The sequence below is a fragment of the Aegilops tauschii genome, chromosome 4 (assembly GCF_002575655.3).
Source record: "Aegilops tauschii subsp. strangulata cultivar AL8/78 chromosome 4, Aet v6.0, whole genome shotgun sequence".
NCBI classification, from domain to species: domain Eukaryota; kingdom Viridiplantae; phylum Streptophyta; class Magnoliopsida; order Poales; family Poaceae; genus Aegilops; species Aegilops tauschii.
The window spans coordinates 228,806,315-228,827,930 of NC_053038.3; the positions used below are offsets into that span (position 1 = coordinate 228,806,315).

A 21,616-nucleotide genomic window follows, 5' to 3' on the forward strand; every position below is an offset into this window, starting at 1 on the left:
CTGATTTCTTCTTTCGCTTTCTGCCCTTTTTACGACACTGAGCTGAGTGGTCCATAGAAGATAGTTCTCCAGAATGCATTTGTTGGGTTTGTGTAACGCCCACGATGTGGCTATATCTCCCACGTGTCGAGGCACGACTTAGAGGCATAACCGCATTGTGGTTTTGTCGCAAGAAGGGTCATCTTCACACAATCCCATGTAATGAACAAGAATGGGATAAAGAGTTGGCTTACAATCGCCACTTCACACAATACATAAATATCATTCATACATCATCCAAAATACAAACATATAGACCGACTACGGTCAAAATCCAGATGAAAATAAGACAACCCCAAATGCTAGATCCCCGATCGTCCCAACTGGGCTCCACTACTGATCATCAGGAAAAGACACATAGTAACGACCACGTTCCTCATCGAACTCCCACTTGAGGTCGATCCCATCATCTGCACTGACATCGTCGGTACCTGCAACTGTTTTGGTAGAATCTGTGAGTCACGAGGACTCAGCAATCTCACACCCGCGAGATCAAGACTATTTAAGCTTATAGGAAAGGAAGGTGTAATGAGGTGGAGCTGCAGCGGCAATAAGCATATATGGTGGCTAACACACGCAAAAGAGAGCGAGAAGAGAAGCAACGGAACGGTCGTCATCTAGCAATGACCAAGAAGTGATCCTGAACTCCTACTTACATCATTCATAACTCAAACCGTGTTCACTTCACGGACTCCGCCGAGAAGAGACCATCACGGCTACACAGACAGTTGATGTATTTTAATTGGGTCAAGTGACAAGTTCTCTACAACCGGACATTAACAAATTCCCATCTGCCGCATAACCGCGGGCACGGCTTTCGAAAGATAATACCCTGCAGGGGTGTCCCAACTTAGCCCATCATAAGCTCTCACGGTCAACGAAGGATAAACCTTCTCCCGGAAAGACCCGATCAGTCTCGGAATCCCGGTTTACAAGACATTTCGACAATGGTAAAACAAGACCAGCAAAGCCACCCGAATGTGCCGACAAATCCCGATAGGAGCTGCACATATCTCGTTCTCAGGGCACACCGGATAAGCGAAGTGTACAGGTACTAACATAACCCAACTTTCCAAGGGACGGTCCCGCACGGTGCTCTAGTTTGGACCAGCACTCAGAGGAACACTGGCCCGGGGGTTAAAATAAGATGACCCTCGGGCTCGCGAAAACCCGGGGGAAAAAGGCCTAGGTCGCAAATGGTAAAACCAAGGTTGGGCCTTGCTGGAGGAGTTTTATTCAAGCCGAACTGTCAAGGGGGTCCCATAAATCACCCAACCGCGTAAGGAACGCAAACTCAAGGAACATAATACCGGTATGACAGAAACTAGGGCGGCAAGAGTGGAACAAAACACCAGGCATAAGGCCGAGCCTTCCACCCTTTACCAAAATATATAGACGCATTAATTAAATAAGAGATGTTGAGATATCCCAACATATCCATGTTCCGACATGGAACAAACTTCAACTTCACCTGCAACTAGCAACGCTATAAGAGGGGCTGAGCAAAAGCGGTAACTTAGCCAAACAACGGTTTGCTAGGAAAAGATGATTAGAGGTTGACATGGCAATATGGGAGGCATGATATAGCAAGTGGTAGGTAGCGCAGCATGGCAATAGAGCGAACAACTAGCAAAGCAAAGATAGAAGTGATTTCGAGGGGTGGTCATCTTGCCTGTAAGGTTCTCAGAGTTGTCGAAAGCTTGATCCTCGTAAGCGTACTGAACAGGTTCCTCGTTCACGAACTTGTCTCCCGGCTCTACCCAAGACAAGAACACAAGCAATGGAACCACAATCAATCACGGGAAATGCACAAGCAACATGATGCAAAACATATATGATATGCGAGATATGATATGCGATGCATATGCGTGCTCCGGAAGGAAAATGATGAACAAGGCAGTAACTTGACAAACCAAGCATGCCACTGGAAAGATGAGATGATTTCAGTCGAAATCGATATAAAGATCACCGGAAACGGATGCACGGTTTGCAAATGGCAAGCAAAACAAGAATGACACGAATCTGCGATTAACAGCATGATAGCACTTAAATTGCAACAAGTTACAATGATACAGCACTCCAACGTAGCAACAAAACATATAGCAGTAATCTACAGGAGATGCTTGACAAAAGATGAACACTGAGCTACGGCTAGATCACAACATAACAAGCTCAAACAAGCATGGCAAAAGTGCAAAAGATAACAGGTTCACGGACTTGGTGAAATTACTGGGCATGGCAGAAAACAGCATCAGGTAGCAATGTTCAGAGCACGAATTCAACATGCTACAGAAACTTAACATGGCAAAACAAGGCATGGCAGTGTTCTACTAAATGCATATGACAAAAGTCCCTTACTGACCATAGCAGAAAACAGAGCATGACAGAAACAATAATATGAAGGCATCTTGGTGAGCTTGATGCACTCACCACAAGGCAATGCATGACAAAACTAGCATACCTACAGCAATATGGCATGTTTATGAATCTATCCATGGCAAGAACAAAAGTATAGCATGTATGGATCAACTACAACAAGCTTGGCAAAAATGAATATCATGTTAAGAATCTGTTAGAAATATTTTATAGTAAAAGTAGAGCAAGATTGAGTCATGCTATGGCACTCCATAATTGCAAAAAAGGGCAGGAATGGATCAATTACAACAATATCTACAAAACATTCTTACTAAACATTTCCAAAATATGTATGGATCTCTCTGTAGCATCAAGTTTACATGGCAACAAAATAACAGCAGGCAAAGACTTGGAGAAATTACTAAGTCCCTGAAATCAGAAACATTACGGAGCCTAGTTTGCATGCTTGTGCTAGTCACCACAGAGATCACAAAAATACATGTCATACACCACAGGAAAGATGGCATGGCATACAATAAAACACATGTAGAGCTCATGCCCATAAGATGCACAGATTAAATGATACAAAAATAACAAATCTCCAAGTTCTGCTAAGAACCAGCAGATAACAGCAACAAGCACTCTTGCACCAGAGATTTGGGCATCAAGATGGCCTCTAATGAACATGGTGCAATTGAACAAAATGAAGAGCATCACGAGGTGAACAATTCGATACATTACACGCGCGAAACGGAGCTATGTACAGAGATTTATGCCATGATGAACAGGGGTATATAATGTGCAAATGCAAAAAACTTAGGAAAATTCGGGGGGTTCTCGGGGTCAACCTCGCGAGTTGACCAGATCCAGATCGGCCGAGGGCTCGGCTCGCCGGCGACGGAAGAGGAAGGGGCGACGGCGAGGGAGGGGACGACGGGGCCGGCGCCGGCGAGATCCGGGCGAGGGCGGCGGGGTCCGGCGACGGAGCAGGGGCGCGGCACGGGCGGCAGCACGGCGGCGGCGCGGCGAGGCAGGCGGCGGGGCACAGCGGCAGCGCGGCGAGGAGGGAGGCGAGGCGGCAGCGCAGGGCGCGGATGCGGGCGCCGGCGGCTCGGGCTCGCGGGCCCGCGGCGGGCCTGGCGGGCCGGCGCGGTACGGGCGGCGGCGGGCACCACGTGGCAGGTGCTGATTGGCCCGGGGCGGCGGCGCGATTTGTCCGGCCGGCGGCGGACGTGTCTGTCGGCGCGGAGGGATAGGGTTGGACTGCGATTGTATACGGGAGGGGATGCAAATATATAGGTAGAGGGAGCTAGGAGAGTCCAAATGAGGTGCGGTTTTCGCCCACACGATCGTGATCGAACGACCTACAGCATGGAAGAGAGTATGGTGGGTTTTGGGCTATTTAGAGAGGGGGTTTTGCTGCAACACACAAACGGACTTTGCGGTTACCCGGTTAACCGTTGGAGTACCAAACGACCTCCAAATGGAACGAAACTTGACCGGTGGTATAGCAAGGCCACTTGATAAGCCTCGGTCCATTCCGAGAACATTTGACACCCGCTCACGAAAGAAAACAAGAGGGGTGCGCCGGAGGAGATGGGAGCGCCGGATTGCAAATCGGACAACGGGGAAAATGCTCGGATGCATGAGACGAACACATATGCAAATGCAATGCACATGATGACATGATATGAAAAGCATGACATGAACAAAATGCAAAACGAAAGACAAAACCCGACCACGGAGGGAATATCATAGCACATAGCCGAAAATGGCAAGAGTTGGAGTTACAAATATGGAAAGTTACATCCGGGGTGTTACAGTTTACTAAATTTTAGTATGCAATTATGAGTCATGATGCATAAAAAATGAAAGAAAAAGTCGACATGACCTTTGCTAGAAGTATGAAAAAATGAGTGCAAGAAATTCGGCGAAACAGAAATGAATTGACGTTTCGCCAAAAATTGGCACTCATGTCGATACCTGCCAATATAAGCCAACGATACTACAATGGGTCCTACTTAAAAAATGAAAGAAAAATTCGACATGACCTTTGCTAACAAGAAAACATAACGCGTGCCAGAAATTCGGCGAAATGGAAATGAATCGACATTTTGCCAAAACATTGGCACTCATGTCGATACCTACAAACATAAGCCAATTATACTACAACGGTCCTAGTTAAAAAGTGAAAGAAAAAACATTGGCACTCATGTCGACATGACTACACTAGAAGGGTTCCTATGCATAAACTTACCAAATATTTATAAACTACTAGTATATATTTACCCTAAACACAGATCTGACCATCATACAAAATAATACTAAGAAGCATTGTCATATGTTTCTAAACTACTAATATTTTCACTAGGCAAAAATATGGAAATACATACAGGAGACGTGGAATGCTTGGAGTTTGAATGCAGCCCGAGGTCTTCGATGTTGGCGGGGGAGGGGGCACGGCCGCACGGCTAGCCATCGGGGTGGAGCTCGGCAGTGGCGGCGGTGATGAGATGCCTCCTCCCGTGTGGGAGAATGAGGGCATGCACGCCCACAACAGCATGAGGAGGGGAGTGACAGCAAGGGCGAGGGGCGTCGACGAGGGGCGCGCGTGGCGGCGATGCGCGATGGCACCGAGGGGCGAGATTTCAATGGGGAAGAGACATCACGCGGGGAGAAATGGCCAGTTTTGGCGAGTGGGGGGGGGGTTGTTGGAAAATTGAACCGCCAGTGTAGTGGAATTATAAGTGGTGGGCAGGGTATATTGGCCATCACACATATGGCAAGAAGCAGTGGCAGTCTATACCAGAAGGCCGCCACTTGTAAAATGACCTCCTGTCCCCCCCAACAAAAGTTTAGCTGTGGTGGGGCTATAGACTTGCCCACCACAACTGATAGAAAGAGGAGGGGCGGGCGCCGTGAGCCGCCTGCCGCTGCCGTGTTTCATCACGGGATAAAATTTGGAATGGTTCACCCGTGGCGAGCGAGAGAATTTGCTCGCTAGTGCAACTCATGTAGCTGTGACGGCCTGACTTTGCTACCTGCCACTGCTTTCTTACAAAAATATCTATGGCGGGTGCCCCGCCGTGCCCACCACTAATTTGATCTCCACAATCCCTTTCCCAGTAGTGAAACAACTCATACGTAGGTTCTTAGAAACTGATAGACCCACTTGATGAAGACCTCTATGCCCAAAGAATGAGGCCTGCAGGTGCGTCCCTGGCCCGCCTAGGATGAAAAGCCCATTTTCTGTCATGATTTTTTCTCATGATTAGTGGTGGCTTGCAGGACATTCTTTGGGCCATCCATGACGGAAAAAATCATGGTAGAAGCGAGGGCGAAGAAAATTTCAGGGAGTTCCCGGTTACGGTGGGTGGTCGGGGCCGAGCGATGCACAGAGGGATTGCGCGTTTCTCTCGTACACATACGCGCATGTGTGAGAGGCGTTGGGCTCTAACTAAACCCGAGCGAGGCATTCGCTTACTGAACCCGAGCGATTGCACTGGCTACGTGTTACTAAACCCGAGCGATCGATCAATCCCTGGCCGTTAACTGAACCCAATAGAGGGATTCCTTTGCTGCTGCTGCTAACTGAAGCCAATCGAACCTACTGCCTCTTGATGAACAGTGAGCATTGTTGGGGGTTGGATGAACAGTTCCTGATGGGGGTTGGATTAACAGGACCCCGTGGTAGTAGAGTCCGTTGCCGCTGGATGAATAGGACTCCAATCGAGAGGAGGCCGCCACACCCCCGAGCCAGTTGGGGTGGATGAACAAGACCCGTGGAGGGCTGGTTGAACAGGACCCCGTGTGGAGGGCTGGTTGAACAGTAGCCGGTGGAGGCTGGATGAACAGGACACCATGGTGAATAGTAGTTGGTGGAGGCTGGAGGAAGTCGACGGTGGATGAACAGTAGCATGTGGAGGCTGGAGGAAGTAGACGGTGGATGAACAATAGCCCGTGGAAGCTGGAGTGAGGCAGTAGATGACGGATGAACAGTAGCCCGTGGAGTCCTATTTTGTGGTATGCCACACCCCTCCCGATGAACATGACCCCGTTTCAAGCGTAGGCGCTCCAACACGTCTGTTTCCTTCGTTTTGCGGTACGCCACACCCCTCCCGATCAATAGCACCTCGTTTCGACTGTAGGAGCTCAAACACAAGTCCGTTTCCTCCATTTTGCGGTACGCCAGACCCCGTTTCGGCTGTTCCGTCCAAGCCGGTTGGCTCCCGATGAACACGACGCATTCTGACCCAGTCTGTTGCCTCCCGATGAACATGACACTATTTCTCCATTCCGACCTAGTCGGTAGGCTGCCGATGAATAGGACGCCGTTGCTGTACGCGTTCGAGACCCCTCCCGTATGTACGTACGTAGCCATATTTACTTTCTTGTAGTGTGGCTGTTTGTACATGTAAACGATATAGACGGGACTGCCTGAACAGCTACCGCTCCTTACTGGGCCACGGTTCATCATGGCAGAAAGACCGATGGACCACTATGTACGGACACGTTTGCGACCAGAATGAGAACGCTACGTACGCATCGACCGGGTGGGCCCCGACTGTCAGGCATGATAAGGTGGCACTTCCTTGCGTGTGAAGATATTGATGGTGGGTCTGAGATGATAGGGGGAGGATTCTTTTTTTTGCGCGTAATAAGGAGGCACTTCCTTGCGTGCGAAGATGTAGCTAGTGTGTCCATCTGTCAGCCTCACCGCATACAGTCCTCTTCCGATGGATGTCGTTCGTTGACCACGTTGACCATGCCACATGGACGGCACCAGGCAGTGGACGACGATGAGGCAGGGAATGACACGGAGCCTGGGAACATACGGAGGGTAGTATGAGGGTTGACTGGTTCGGCTGCAGTGTGAGGCTGCTGTCGTTGCAGAATAACAGGGGGTGTGGGTGAGTAGAGGGATGGCCTGGCCATCGGTGGGATTAGTAGGGGGCGGTGATGCCTGCGCGGCACCACAGCTGGCCACGGGAGGCCGGAGCACGCGGTGGTTTGGATGACTGGAGCAAGAAAATCAGAGGTTGAAGAAGCAGGATGACCATTGGATGTTAACAATCCAACGGTCACTGGTGATAGAATCGTTTGTTGACTAAGTTGACAAAGCCCTGCGTACGCGTCAACTTAGTAGGGCCACAAGTCAGCCTCGAAATCTGGTGGGCCCCAGCTGTCATGGGGAGCACTCGTTATTTTTCGCTTAATAAGGAGGCACTTCCTTCCGTGCCAAGATATAGCTGACGGGTCCCAGCTGTCATTGGGAGGATTCATTCTTTTTGGCATAATAAGGAGGTACTTGCCTGCATGCGGCCATGGACCATGTGGGTCCCAACTGTCTGCCTCTCCATGTACATCCCTCATCCGATGTTGTCGTTTGTTGACAATGTTGACCACATTGTGCAGAGAACACCAACACGATGGACGATGGGGAGACCCAGGAAGGGAATGACCCGGAGGCGGTGAAGCCACAACACTGGAGGATGTGGGTGAGTAGAGGGATGGCCTGGCCAGCGGTGGGAGTAGTAGGGGGCGGTGAGGCCTGCGCGGAAGCACAACCGACCATAGGAGGCGGGAGCAGGCCATCCCGTCAGCGCTGGATTTGGCGGCTGGAGCAAGAAGATTAGAGATTGAAGAAGCACGACGGCCATTGGATTGACATTCAACGGTCATGTCTACTAGAATCGTTTGTTGACATATATAATAAGTAAAATAATCTTGTGTATGCGTCAACTTAATAGGCCCAGAAGTCAGACCATTCCCTATTTTTTTTAATAATTTACAACTCATTACAACTTCTTATGCAATTTATGGCAGTCCGTTTTTTTGTTGGCCAGGGCCAGGGTTAAAAATTCAATCGAAATTTCGCATATTTCGGTGCGGTCCAAACTATTTTTAATAATGAAATGTCGAGCCAGATTTAAAGTACTTTGAAGATATATTTAAATTAGGTTAAAGCCTAGTGATTGGAATCTCAGAATGTGAAAAATTCAGAAATTTGAAAGTAATTGCCAATTTATCGTCTGTTTTTTATATTTACAGCCCATTTCATATGACTTTCAAGATTTGTAGCCGTCTTGAAAGATTTGCAGCCCATCAGGGCGTAGAAAAATAAGTAGGCCTGGATTGGGTATTCTTCAGAAAAAATAAACTAGGCTCATTTTCACAAAGAAAAAAATAGCTGGGCTGGTCATGTGGTGAACGTAAAATATAAGCCTGGGCTAGATGGGCCACAACCCAGTTGAAAGCCAACTCTGTCTCAACAATAACAAAAAAAATACTGCTCGATCAGCTACGTCCCAGGTGTCAGCCAATATTGTGCTATTCTCTTGTCTATTGACTATACACGCTGCCAATGTCGTGGGTCCGAGATGTCAAGAAACCACTAGGAGGAAGCATTTTCTTTTTCTATTGTCACACCCCTAGTTCTAGTATGCTTTGAGCTAGCTAGTCATGTGTTGCATCACGTTTAAATTCTTTTGAATTTGAAATGGGGATTGATCAAACCCTAGCACCAGACCAAATCAAATAGGTTCAACATAAAATCATTTTCAATGAACCCAAAATGCCTTCATAAATGTTCATCATTTTTGAATTGGTCTAGAACCTCTGCCAAAAATGGTGCACACTTCTCTAGGACACTCTGTATTTTTGAATTAAACCATAAGTATTTGAATTTGGACATTTAAATTCTATAAAATATTTTAAATGTTCAAATACTCTTGAAAGCATTTGAGCGCTGTTGAAAATAATTCTAAAGGTGCCCACAAATATTTTCAGGAGTTTTGTTAATGGATTAGTATTTTTACTAATTCAAACAGGGAAAACAATTAAAAACAGAAATAAAAGAGAGAGAGACAGAACCTACCTGGGTTACCTGGCAGCCCAGCTAACCAGTCCAACACTGTTGGCACAGCCCACTTCTGTAGTGGCCCAGCCCAGTGCCGCCTCCTTCAACCTCGTGCCAGAAGGCACGAGGGCGCGTGCCCGCGGTGCGCCAGCACGCGCACGGCCACCGACGGCCACCTCCTGCTTGCCGCTTCGCCCTGGCCCTCCCTGGTGCAGCCACGCCACCTCCTCGACCCTCTCTCACTCTCCAAGTGCCTCTCCCCCTCCTCTGGTCCCTCTCCACCTCGCACCCGAGCGCAGCGCAGCGCACCAACGAGCACCACCGCGGCCATCGCCTCTCCCTCGTCCTCTCAAGCGGTCCAGAAGCTCCGCCGTGACGACCACGACCTCTACAACGAGTCACGCACGTCAGGAAGCCCCGCTTCGTCTTCACCGTCGTCGTCTTCAACCTGCGGCTGCCGAGACCGCCCCCGCCGCCCTATTCGCTCCGGTCCTCCTCCGGGCTCACCGTCTGTACCACTGCAACCGCCGTGAGCCTCCCCCTCGAACCACCCTCTCCGTTGTCTCGTTTGCACGCCGTAGCTGCCGCTTCGTTGACGACCGAAACCAGCCGCCGCCCGTGCTTGCCGCCGACGATGCTCCGGTGACCATTTGGTCCCGGGCGCATGTCTATCCTGCTCGCCACATCACGTAGATGGCTTAGGTGCCGCGCACGCATCGCCTAGGACACCACAACCACGTTCCCGCGCATGCCTGGACGCCGGCCGCCGCTGCCGAGCTCGTTGGCCGCCGTCTCCGGCTGCCCCAGCTGCTGGCCTGCTGCGTTGGGCGCGGGTGAGCTCCAGCTCCCCGTGGGCGCTCTCCGCCGCTCGTTTGGGCGCCGGGGAAGCGATCCGGAGCCCCTCCGCCGCGTCTGTGGACGCCGGCGTCGAGCCGCCGCCGGGTCAGCCTCGGTTGACCCAGTTTGACTCCCCCTCCCGAGTCACTGACAGGTGGGGACGCCCTGCTAACTAACCTAGATTAGTGTTAACTAAACCTAGTTAGTTTAGTTTAGTTCCTGACACACGGGGCCCACTGGTCAGTTTGACCTGGACCGCCCCGTTGACCTGCTGATGTCAAGTGACGTAGTGCTGACACAGTAAAGAATTTTCTAGATTTAAACTTATTCAGAAAATTCTAGAAAATAGTGCTAACTTCTAAAAATCATAGAAATTAATCTGTAACTCCAAATGCAAAGATTTATATATGAAAAATGATTAGAAAAATCCAATCTTCCCATATGTAACATTTTCATGCATGTTAGAACAACTTATGGCTGCTGTTTAGGACAAATCATATAAATGGCGTTTGAATTTCACATATGGAGTTCGAATTTGAACCTAGGGTTCAAACCAATTTCATTTAACTTTGTTGCTAGTTGCATTAGCTCAAAACACCAGCATGTTGCCATGTCATGATCATGCATCATAATGTTGCATTGCATTGATTGTGTTTCCTCTCTGTTGCCGGTAATTGTTCCCCCTCAGTAGACGTGGTTCCGACGATGAGATCGATGACACCGATGAAGAGCTATATTATCTTCAGAACTGCCAGGCAAGCAAAACCCCCTTGTTCATTCCGATACAATCCCACTCTCTCGCTCCTGCTCTCTTTTACTGCATTAGGACAACAATGATTCAACTGTTACATGCTGCGGTTGTTGAACCCCTTTCCTCCGCATGACCTGTCATTGCCACAGTAAATAGATGAAACCCACTAGCATGAGTAGGAGTTGTTTGAGCCCTGATGTGCCTACTCATTCATGCTTGTTTGTCATGCCTGCTACTGCTTAGAGTTGAGTCAGGTCTGATTCATCGGGGATGAATTGGAATGTGGTGAACATGTCCAACTGTTGAGAGCTAAGTGTGTGAACATGATTTGGTAAAGGTAGCGGTGAGAGGCCATGTAGGAGTACATGGTGGGTTGTCTCATTGAAACCGTCCTCAGGAACTGAGTCCTGTGTTTGTGATCCATGAACAGCTACTACCACATGTTGGGCCCTGAAATATGACCCCGCTCGACTTATTAACCCCCCTTGTCCTTTGTCCAGGAGTTGCAAGTAGTTTCTGGTGTCTGTAGTATGCTGGAGGCCGTGCGCAGAGCTGACCCTAGGGGTGGGCTATGATGCGGTAGGCACGTGGCACGGTGTACCGGGACGCCCGTTTGGTGCCTCGGGAACCCTGCACACATCGTTCGGGGCCGTAAGTGGAAACCTCCGCCGGACTCCCTTCGGATGGAACCTGAATAGGCGATAAACCTGGACTAGGGACTTGTGTGGTTAGTCAGGTCGTGGTCTACACCCACGTCGGCTTTCGCTTGAAGTCTGCCGAGCACATGTCGTGTGTAGACGCTAAGTGGTGGAAACATGTGTGAAGAAGTACACCCCTGCAGGGTTATAAATGATCTATTCGAATAGCCGCGTCCGCGGTAAAGGACCTCTGGGTTGCCTATATAGTTCATAGACAAGTGAAAGTGGATACTCCAAAATGCGCAAGATAAGCGTGAGTGCTATGGATGGCATTCTCGTAGGGAGACGGGAGCAGATCCATAGTGGTGTATTGATATGGTGAATATGTGGACTCGTGTGCGCCACCCCAAAAGAGTTACTTGCAGTCATAGTTCAGGATAGCCACTGAGTCAAAGCTGGCTTGCTGTAGTTAAACTCCACCACCCCTTTGTTGATACTGATGCATATGTAGTTAGTTTTGATGTAAGTCTTGCTGGGTACATTTGTACTCACGTTTGCTTGATTTATGTTTTTACAGAGAGACTTCAGTCTCGCTAGTAGTACCGCATGGACTTCGACGTTTAGCTTCTTACCTCAACTATGATATTGTGCCCTTGGCAGGGTCTTGTAGACAGCCAGGCTTCTCAGCCCTTTTCATTTGTAGTTGTGTGTACTTAGACAAGTTAAGCTTCCGCATGTGCTATTGCTTGTATGACTTGAATGCTGGGTCATGAGACCCATGTTTTTAATATCTGACTCTTCGGAGCCTTATGAATAAATACTTTGAGTCGTAGAGTTTTGTTGTGATGCCATGTTGTATTTGCACATATCGAGCATATTGTGTGTATGATTTTGAAATGCTTGGTATGTGTGGGATCCGACAACCTAGTTGTCTATCCTTGGTAGCCTCTCTTATGGGGAAATGTAGTCTAGTGCTTCCACTGAGCCATGGTAGTCTGCTACAGCCCGGTTAACCGGAGTCCTGTTAGCCCAGTTGCTACTGCTCCGGAACACTTAGACTGGCAGGCATGTGTCCTTCTACGATCCTGTGTCTGACCCTTTGGGGAAATGTCACGCGGTGTCTTTCGGAGTCCTGTTAGCCTGCTACAGCTCGGATTCCCGGAGTCCTGCTAGCCCAGTTGCTACAGCCCGAATTCACCTGCTGATGACCGACACGTTCGTTGCTGGGTCATGTATGCCTGTCCCTGTAAGTTAGTGCCACTTTGGGTTCATGACTAGTCCTGTCGGCCCGGGTTCTCTATCATATGGATGCTAGTGACACTGTCATATACATGAGCAAAAAGGTGCAAACGGTCCCGGGCCAGGTAAGGTGGCACCCGTGGGAATACCGTGCATGAGGCCGCAAAGTGATATGATGTGTTACATGCTAGATCGATGTGGCTTAGGATCGGGGTCCTGACATCTATACGCTGACAATGGAGTATATAACAAAAACTGAGGAACTTGCTTGCGTACGGCCATGGACATGGTGGGCCCCTACTATCATCCTCTCCACGTACAGTCCTATCCCGATTCCTCTTGTTTGTTGACTATGTTGACAACGTGAGAGGGCGGCGTCGCGGTGAGCGCGCGGAGGACGACAGCGAGGCCTTGGACGTCGGTGCTAACAATTTAGGAGACGGTGGGGCGGCGATACGTGCGTTGAGGCACAGCCAGCCGTGGGAGGCGGAAGCAGGCGGCCCCGCTAGCGTTGGTTTGGTTTTGGCGGTTGGAGGAAGACATGACTGATGAAACACGACAGACTATAAAAGCAGCAGGAGTACTTAACAACCTTAACTTAAACCAACAGGGGCACTTAACAACCATAACTGAAAGCAGTATGAGTACTGATACAGGTTCAACCGTACAAAGAACGCCTCGAACAGTGCTACTTTGCCTACAGTTAACCAAGGGTGAGGCCACCAAGCCGCAGGACAAGGCCCTGGCGCCACCCCGCGCATGCACAACCTTCTGAAAGTGGCTTCATCTCTCAATGTGGTCAATAAATAGTATATTCGCTTTAGAGCCATGGAAAAGCATGAGCATAACCTTTTGTCCTATTCTCCAAGATGGACGGGCCTTCATTATTTGAGACCACCCATGAATAAGTATCTTTTCACCTCCAAGGGAAATGGAGTAGGTCGACATAAACACCATGTTGTGGACAAGCGCAAGTCTGACCTGACCATCTGTATAGGAACAATATAACGGGGGAGTTTATGTTTCAAGAAGATCACAACTATAAAACTGTGTATAAGCAAGAGTTTATGAACAACATATATAACAGAAAACAGCTTGTACCATAAGTTTCTCGACACAGTTGGACATGTTCAATGTGTGCAGCAGTGGCACACATATCCCACATAGACTTCCACCATTGAAACGCCCCACAAGGACCTCACGAGGATCAATAAAGTGTAGGAACTTGTGGATGTCGTCCCAGTCAATTTCAGTGCCATCAGTAACAGTTGAGTTCTTATAGAATAAGAAACGAGTAGCATGCTTAACTTTTAAATAACCTACACGTGCCACCAATTATAAGAAATATTAGTTAGAAGTAGCATCTTCGTGAGAGAAGGAAATCACAAATCGTTGCTACTTCTAAAGTTAAATTGTGATTAGTTAGAAAGAATAGGTGGATTAAGATATAATCAAGGCAACAAGCAAGAACCAGATAGAAAACTAACATAGATGAACTACTAAAATGACGTCGGGAAAAATCACAGTGAAGACGAGACCAGGTTCTGCTATTTCCATCAACATTCGTGCTCCAACTTTCAGTCCGTAACACTTAAGAAAGTTTATCCAAGTTCGGCCATTAAAAAAGCAGCGGTCTTCTTGGTTCATGAACCCAACTTGGAACTTATATCCATGGCTTGTCTTCAATGTGACCATTAAACTGGTGTATTAAATTATGGCAAGGCCGACCATCTTGAGTACATGTGTTCTGGAAGAGCAAGGAATGCATTGCAGGAAAAATAATATGTGAACACAATGTACTCGCTATCCAAATCTAGAAATAATTTCCTCCTTCACTCCAGTGTTGACCATTGTACTAGTACCTTTCATCCAAATATAGCAATCCAAATATCCAAATTAGTCAATAGGTTGTTCAAAAAACCCCACCCTCCTGGATAGAATAGAGGATTCTAAGAACATACTGTGCGTGTTTTAAAATCCCGTGTTAGGATGAGAAGGAACAAGTGTGGCGTCTGTCCGAGGGCGCAGAAACCTGTAGGGTCCCCACACTTTGGGCACTGCAAATGAAACACACTAGATTCAGTAGGAAGGAAAAATGCATCAACGGCGGCGGCTGCCATCCTAGGATTACCTGTGACAAAGGGACTTGGATTTATCAGGGATGGATGAAGAATTCGTACCTGGTTCTCGATGAGAAAACCCTATGCAACCGTAGAGAGGGGGTTAGCTCTGAACAAGAACACGAGGGAGAAGGGGATTCAGGCCAAGTGAAATATTGCTACTTCTTCTGTCTAGCTTACTGCTAAAGCTAGAAAGGTGTTTTTCTGGTGATTTGACGGCTCATTGGGCATTACTTAGGCGCTACGACTGGGGTGAGTCTACTGTGCAGTTGTGCACTCTAATTTGGTGCGTGGCACATGGACCCCGTTGCCGGATGCCCCACATATCAGCGAAAGGAAGTAGAAAGGCAGGAGTAACTAGTTACACATAAATATTTTTTTGACAGAGAGATACTCCCTCTATAAAGAAATATAAAATTATTTTATATCACAACTTTATACATAAGAAAAATCAAGGGGAATATATATAACATAATATGGGGGTTCCGTTGTGAATATAATACTCAGACAGGCTCACGGTTCTGGACGTTGGGCCATAGGCCGGTGGGCCTGCATGTTTGGGGGCCCATTTGTTCTAACTCAGCGCATTTCATATTGCAAGTGATCGGTACAGCGCTGGTTTTAGATGCTGTCGCAAGACGAATACATAAAATTGAATAAAGCACGACAGTTGTTAGAATGAAATTTAATGATAGTTTCTAACCAGCAATCAGAGTTGCAATTCTTTCACGATATCCTACATGATAAATAATACTGTCTTACTACTTATACACACATGACACTTGTTTCACCATGCCATATTATTACATCGACATCTCTCGGAGGATAGATCAGTTCGGCAGTTGTGTGTTGCTATTGAAGAATTTCAAAGTTGATTTGGACCAGCTCTCCTTGCCGAGAAAGTTCGATTTTGACATCATCCCCTACGTAAGATTTGATTTAGTTTTGAACCTTGACCATCCTTTAGCATCAATCGTCATGAGACCATTCTTTGTACTTACGGTATATTGAGCAGGTTCATTCACACCAAGGCTACACATGGTAAGAGAAACTTGGCCACGGTCGCCCGAATTGTTGAATGACTCCCTCGTTGCTCTAGGAATTCTCTGTTTGCAAACAAGAAGATATACACAAACAGTTAGATCAACACAGTGAATCATCTGAAACAACATGGAAAGAAAAAAGAACGAAGCACTTGGGCGGCCAATGCTTACCAAGAAGGTGGAGATATCGGTTTTTGTAAGGACTTTGGTATATGCAGTGCGAACTGCAACCCAGTCTATTGCCGGTGCAACTACTGGTTCCGTTGCCGCTGCACGGGCCGAAGCAGATGCAAGTGCAACTTCAAGTGTTGGTGCAGGTGCTGGAGCCATTGCTGGTGCTCGTGCCGGTGCGACTGGTAGTGCCGCTGCTGCTGCCAGAGATGGTGCTCCTTGTGGAGCTGGTGCCGGTGTCGGAGCAGGTGCCCGTGTCGGTGCCCGATCCTCCGGTAGATCAGCCTGATCCGCTGACGCGGTCAGTGCCCAATCCTCAGGTGGATCAGATTGAGCTGCTGCCGCCATCAGTGCTCGAGCAAGTGCTGTCAGAGAAGGTGACCATGCCCGATCCGTTGCTGAAGGTGGTACCGATGTGCGTGATAGTAGAGATCATCTCTGGTCTGCTATGATCAGCTTTATAACTTGACTAGGCTCTGTGACAGTGATCCAGTCTTTTTATTCATTTCTTTTAAATGCGAGAAGGACTAATTGTGGAGTGTTTGTTAAACAAACTGCAGTTCATCACAGGGCTTCAGATTGTACTCAGATAACAGACTGATCCAATTGTGTCCAGTAATATAAGTGCTAGACAGTGCCTTCATTACTGACACGACATAAGAAGTGAAACCTGCAAAAATAACCATCATAGAGCAAGCCAAACGGTTTATTCTATAACGAATGTCACATGGCAAAACCTGCATCGTAAAATTGCAGCAAAAGTATGAAAACATGACATTAAATCAATAAGATTTAGACAGTAAATCAATAAGATTTACTTGATCTGACACGAGTGAATCCTTACCAGGAAATCACTATGTTCAAGTTCTAAGCAGAAGGTTAATCGTCCAATTATAGGTGGCATGCAGGGCCCCCGCTTACTCCCACAAGCAGGATAGTCCAAAGGTTGTGACAAATCGTATGGACCGAACATCCATGGGACTGGAAATCCTGGTGGGTGCGATAACCCTGCAATGCATACAGATATTGGAGTGTAACCAAAATTGATAAACCGTCCCCACAAAAAAGATGATCTGGATACTTCAAAATATACAGACTGAATTGAGTGGACAGACATTAACATTAAACTATTCTCAGGACTCAACACATAACAAAAGCGGCAGTACTGAACAATACAGGGTTCACACACACAAATCAAGTACTGAACAATAGTACTTACTACAGACAAGCAAAGTTGCACCAATTAAACTCTACAGACTATTTCTTGCCACTGACCTATGAGATGTACCCCACATAACTGACTAGGCCATGGACTTCATGAGAGATGTCTACCAGCACCATCGCCATCTCGTCAACCTTGGAGAACCTAACACAGTGGTCTTTCCAGTCATAAACATGACGATGAAGACAGTCCGCATCAGATTTGTTGGGAAGCTTTACAAGAACCACACCCTTCGTAATCGAAGGCACAACCAGGAAATTATTGTGGTGAAGTACACCCTCGAGAATACGGCTGACCACAATGCTACAGGAAAACACTAGTTCACGACATGTGGCGACCATGACACATCAGCTAGATAGTTTAGTAGTAGAACTCATCCTCAGGTCTTCCAGTTCACACGACATAGACTTTGAGAAGTTCATCTCCACCGCGGACCTGGTTCTAACTCAAACATAAACCAAATATTTTATTACTACATCCGTTCAGAAATATAAGATGATTTTTGATATTTTACTCCATATAAGACTACATATACACACATAAATGAGTGAAAAAACAAACTAGAACATCTCTTCAAAGGCATGAGAGCAGAGGGATTACTTGCAATATCCATAACACAAGTTACTGAGGCTAATATAATCTCTTCAAAGGCATGAGAGCTAAAATCTTGCATTTCCTACAGCTAGCATTGATGTTCATAAAGTAGCTGAAAGTAATCTATAAGAAATCAACGTTAACCTCTCGCATGTTTTGGTCAAAAGAGCAATTTAGAACCATCATTTGGCACACAAATATCACATGCAAGATCACCCAGAAAGTTGTACTACTAGTACTAGTACTGCGTGTTAGATGAAAAAACACGATCAAGATCGCCAAAAAGATCATCAAGAAGAGATATTACCTAGACTTGCTCAATGAGGGATCCCGGAGAGGGGGCTTGGACAGGGCGATTGATGTGACGGTGGCCCGATCTTTCGATGAGAGTGGGGATAATTATCGATTTGGTGGATTTTGACCTTCACGATCCGGCTATACCTTACCAGACGATATGCCTCGACAACCGCTAAACCAATCTCCGATGGTTATTGACCTTGTCGTAGGCACGATCAACCTGAACAACGAGGTTCGAGTTCCTGCAAGCAACCGAAGAACCGGCAAGAACAAAGATGAATTGCAACTAAAAATGCAGATAATAAACAGAGCACACGAACTAGATGAAAAGTTGGGGTTCCACTGTGGATCTGACAAGGCGGTAGTCCTACACATCTCGTAGATGCGAATTGTAGCGATGGCTAGACAATACAATAAAACCCAAGTCTAATTCTAATCTAGGCTAGCTATTTATTAATGGTCGACGCGCGATCGAGTCTGTTCGTTGTGTCCCGTACGGACTCCTTGAGGTCGGTTCGTACACAGGCTGGACTGTCGAGGCTGAATCGTTGCAGGCGTGCGAATCAATGTGTTGATGAGCCTCTGGCGCAGCCAAAAATTCTAGGGCCCACCTTCATCTCGTGGCTGATCTAATAGCCTAATCCAAGTCCTTTGACCATGCGCACTTGGTCCTTGTACACGTGAGAGCATGCATGGATGGGGCATGACATGCATGCAAGAACGTTGCTCCATTTGATCTAAACACACATTGTCTTCATCTTTAATCTCTCCTTTATTCCTAAGTACAAGTAAATCCAAACATGAGTGCAATATTATATTCTCATTAGTTAGATCATATGTTCAAAGGAGCGATAGTACCTGGCCATTTATTTGATGCACTCGTGCTCTAGTCATAGGCCTGGATGAAAGAACTGATGTAGGAGTGGCAGCAGGTGTAACTGCAGCAGAGATGTCCTCATCAGCGATGGCCTTGAGCTTGTCTGTGGTAGTCTCGGCGGGGTGCTTGCGCTTCTTCCTACCCTGAGCCTCGACGGTTTTGGCCACAACCATAGACATCACTTCAGCCGGTGCTCCAGGGTCCATCAAGAATTTGTCAAATAGAAATAAAAGAAAAGAAACCATAATCACAAACCCAAAAGAAGAACAAAGTGGGAGTTAAAGGATCAGTCTCGGGGTTGCAAGACCGGGCCTTGGCTAGAATCAACACCATTTATGCGCTCACCTTTCCTTCTTTGGGAGAGAAGAACAATGGCATAAGTAGGTCAGGGTTTTCTTGAAGAAATGAGGAACAAGATGAGGGTGAAGCGAGTTGGGGTTTTCTTCAAGAGAGGAAGCTGAGGGAGAAGAGTGAAATGATGGTTGCTTCGTCCGTCCAACTTACTGTTGGAAAGGTGTTTTTTTATATTTGATGGCTCATTGGGCATTATTGCGGCGATTCGATCAGGGTAGTCTACCGTGCAGTTGTGCACTCTAGTACGAAGTAATTTAGTGCATGGCTAGTGGACCTCGATGCTGGCTGTCCCACACGTCGGCGAAAGTGAGTAGCAAGGTTCCCGGCAACCGTCGAGGAGGATCCGCATGGTAGAGCGTGTCTACTGTTTTTGAACAAAAAAATGATTAAGCAAGCGTTTCCACTCTTACGACAGAGGAGTGCAAAACACGGCAGCCACTTGAACTTACACAGTCTCCTACTACTAGGCATGTGCAATGGTTCATACGTCATTACTACATAATCTTGTTGCTAGTGTAGTAAGATATGACGATAACAAATGATGTTGTGCGCATGTCAACTATAGGAACAACAATGTAACATACCCCTTTTTTGACTGCCCGGTCGAGATGAACGGTGAGATCAATGTTAATAGAACTAGGTCTACATCGCAACAGAGAGTATGGTGCTACAGTACTCCATGGAACATGAACCATATGAAGCATGAATCAGTGTTAGGCAGGGTGTATGGGATGGGAGCAAAAGTTCCGTTCTCAACCCACTTTTGGGTGTTTGGTAGAGTGCATGAAGGGTGCATGACTCCACACTAGTAGGTTAACACAAATACATTAGGAGCATGCATGAAGAGGGGTGCTGAGATGAGCATGCACGAAGAGGGAACAACTATATTGAGATGAGAATGCAACCAAACACACCCACACACTTTGTGCTACAGTGACTGATCTGGACGGTCTGAGTTTGATCCAACGGTCATGTTGTGCCGAGACATGGACATGCCCATGTAGAGGACGCCTAAACACCACTGAAGTCCCTTTGCTTCTCGAGGAGCAGGACGTTGGTGATGCAGGGTGCCACCGCCCGCAGAGCCCGCTCCCGGTCGACGGGAGCCAGCTCATCAAAGACGGTGTCCAATGGCAAGAAAGCATTTCAGTGATGGAGCCCTAAGAGGATTCGCCCGACAATGGCGACGGCAACCTGCAACCCCTCCTTGTGCAGCTCCGCCCCCACCATTGCGCGGAGACGGCTCAACTCCTCGGAGATATAGGTGAAGAAGGAGACCAGGTTAGGAAGCCGCAGCTTGTTGAAGTCGACGGGGTGGTTGAACGGGTTTAGCCCGACGGCCGGCATGGTCGCGCTGGCATGACGGTAGTCAACGCGCACCCGCAACACAGGCGTGGCAACATGGTCCACCAAGTGGTTGAGGAGATCCTGGACCTCGTCACGATCGGCCCGCTCGCGCTCCAGCCGGCTCGCCTGAGTGCCTATTGTATCTCCTTCTTCCTGCAGCAACGCCACCGATGCCTCGAGCATCTTTGTGGTGAACACCTGCCGCTTTTGAAGCTCCGTGAAATTCCGCACATAAAGGAGGAGCATGACACTCCTCTCCTCCTTGAGCTCACGGAGCTCCACATCCTTGGCCCTGAGGTCCGCATCCTTGGCCTGGAGCTCCTATGTCAGGCGCGTCACCTTAGACTTCGTGATTTGGTGCGCCGCCATGGAACCAGGTAGAAGCAATGAGGAGAGGAAGCAAAGGGAGTGAAACGGCTGAAAGGCAATGCAATCTATGGGAAGGCGGAGGGAGCCAGCCAAGGAGCGGGGTGAATCTTTTGGTTTTCACCATGGGAAAACACTAGTCGACGACTTTTCACATCAGGGAGCAGTGGGGTTTACAGGCGGATTCATCATGACTAATTGCTGCCACGCCTACTCCCGTCAATCAAAAAAAAAATCCTGCTGCGCCTGCCGCACCCAAAGACCAGAGCAACACCGCGGTGGATATTTAAGTGTACCTGCCGGCAAGGAGAGAAAAAGGGGTGAAAAAACAAATGTGGCGGCGGCCTAGCTAATTGGTTGCACTAGCCCAACTAGCTAGCCATCGTGCTTCACTGGTGTACTCGGCGGGAAAGGTGGTCTTTTGTGATTTGATGACTCATTTACTTGCTTCGGCGCTACGACCGAGGAGGACCCAGAAAACACGCGGTAGGGCGTCCCACGTCTCGG

The 21,616-nt window shown here is 47.9% G+C and overlaps 1 long non-coding RNA gene across 1 annotated transcript; it reads right to left on the reverse strand.

The window, feature by feature from the left end:
• Window positions 1-217: 217 nt before the first annotated feature.
• Window positions 218-5,073, reverse strand: LOC141021497 (uncharacterized). The gene is made up of 3 exons (XR_012182814.1): window positions 4,788-5,073; window positions 1,712-1,795; window positions 218-476 (listed from the first exon to the last, which is right to left on the reverse strand). It is a non-coding gene; the product is annotated as an uncharacterized lncRNA (long non-coding RNA).
• Window positions 5,074-21,616: the final 16,543 nt, after the last annotated feature.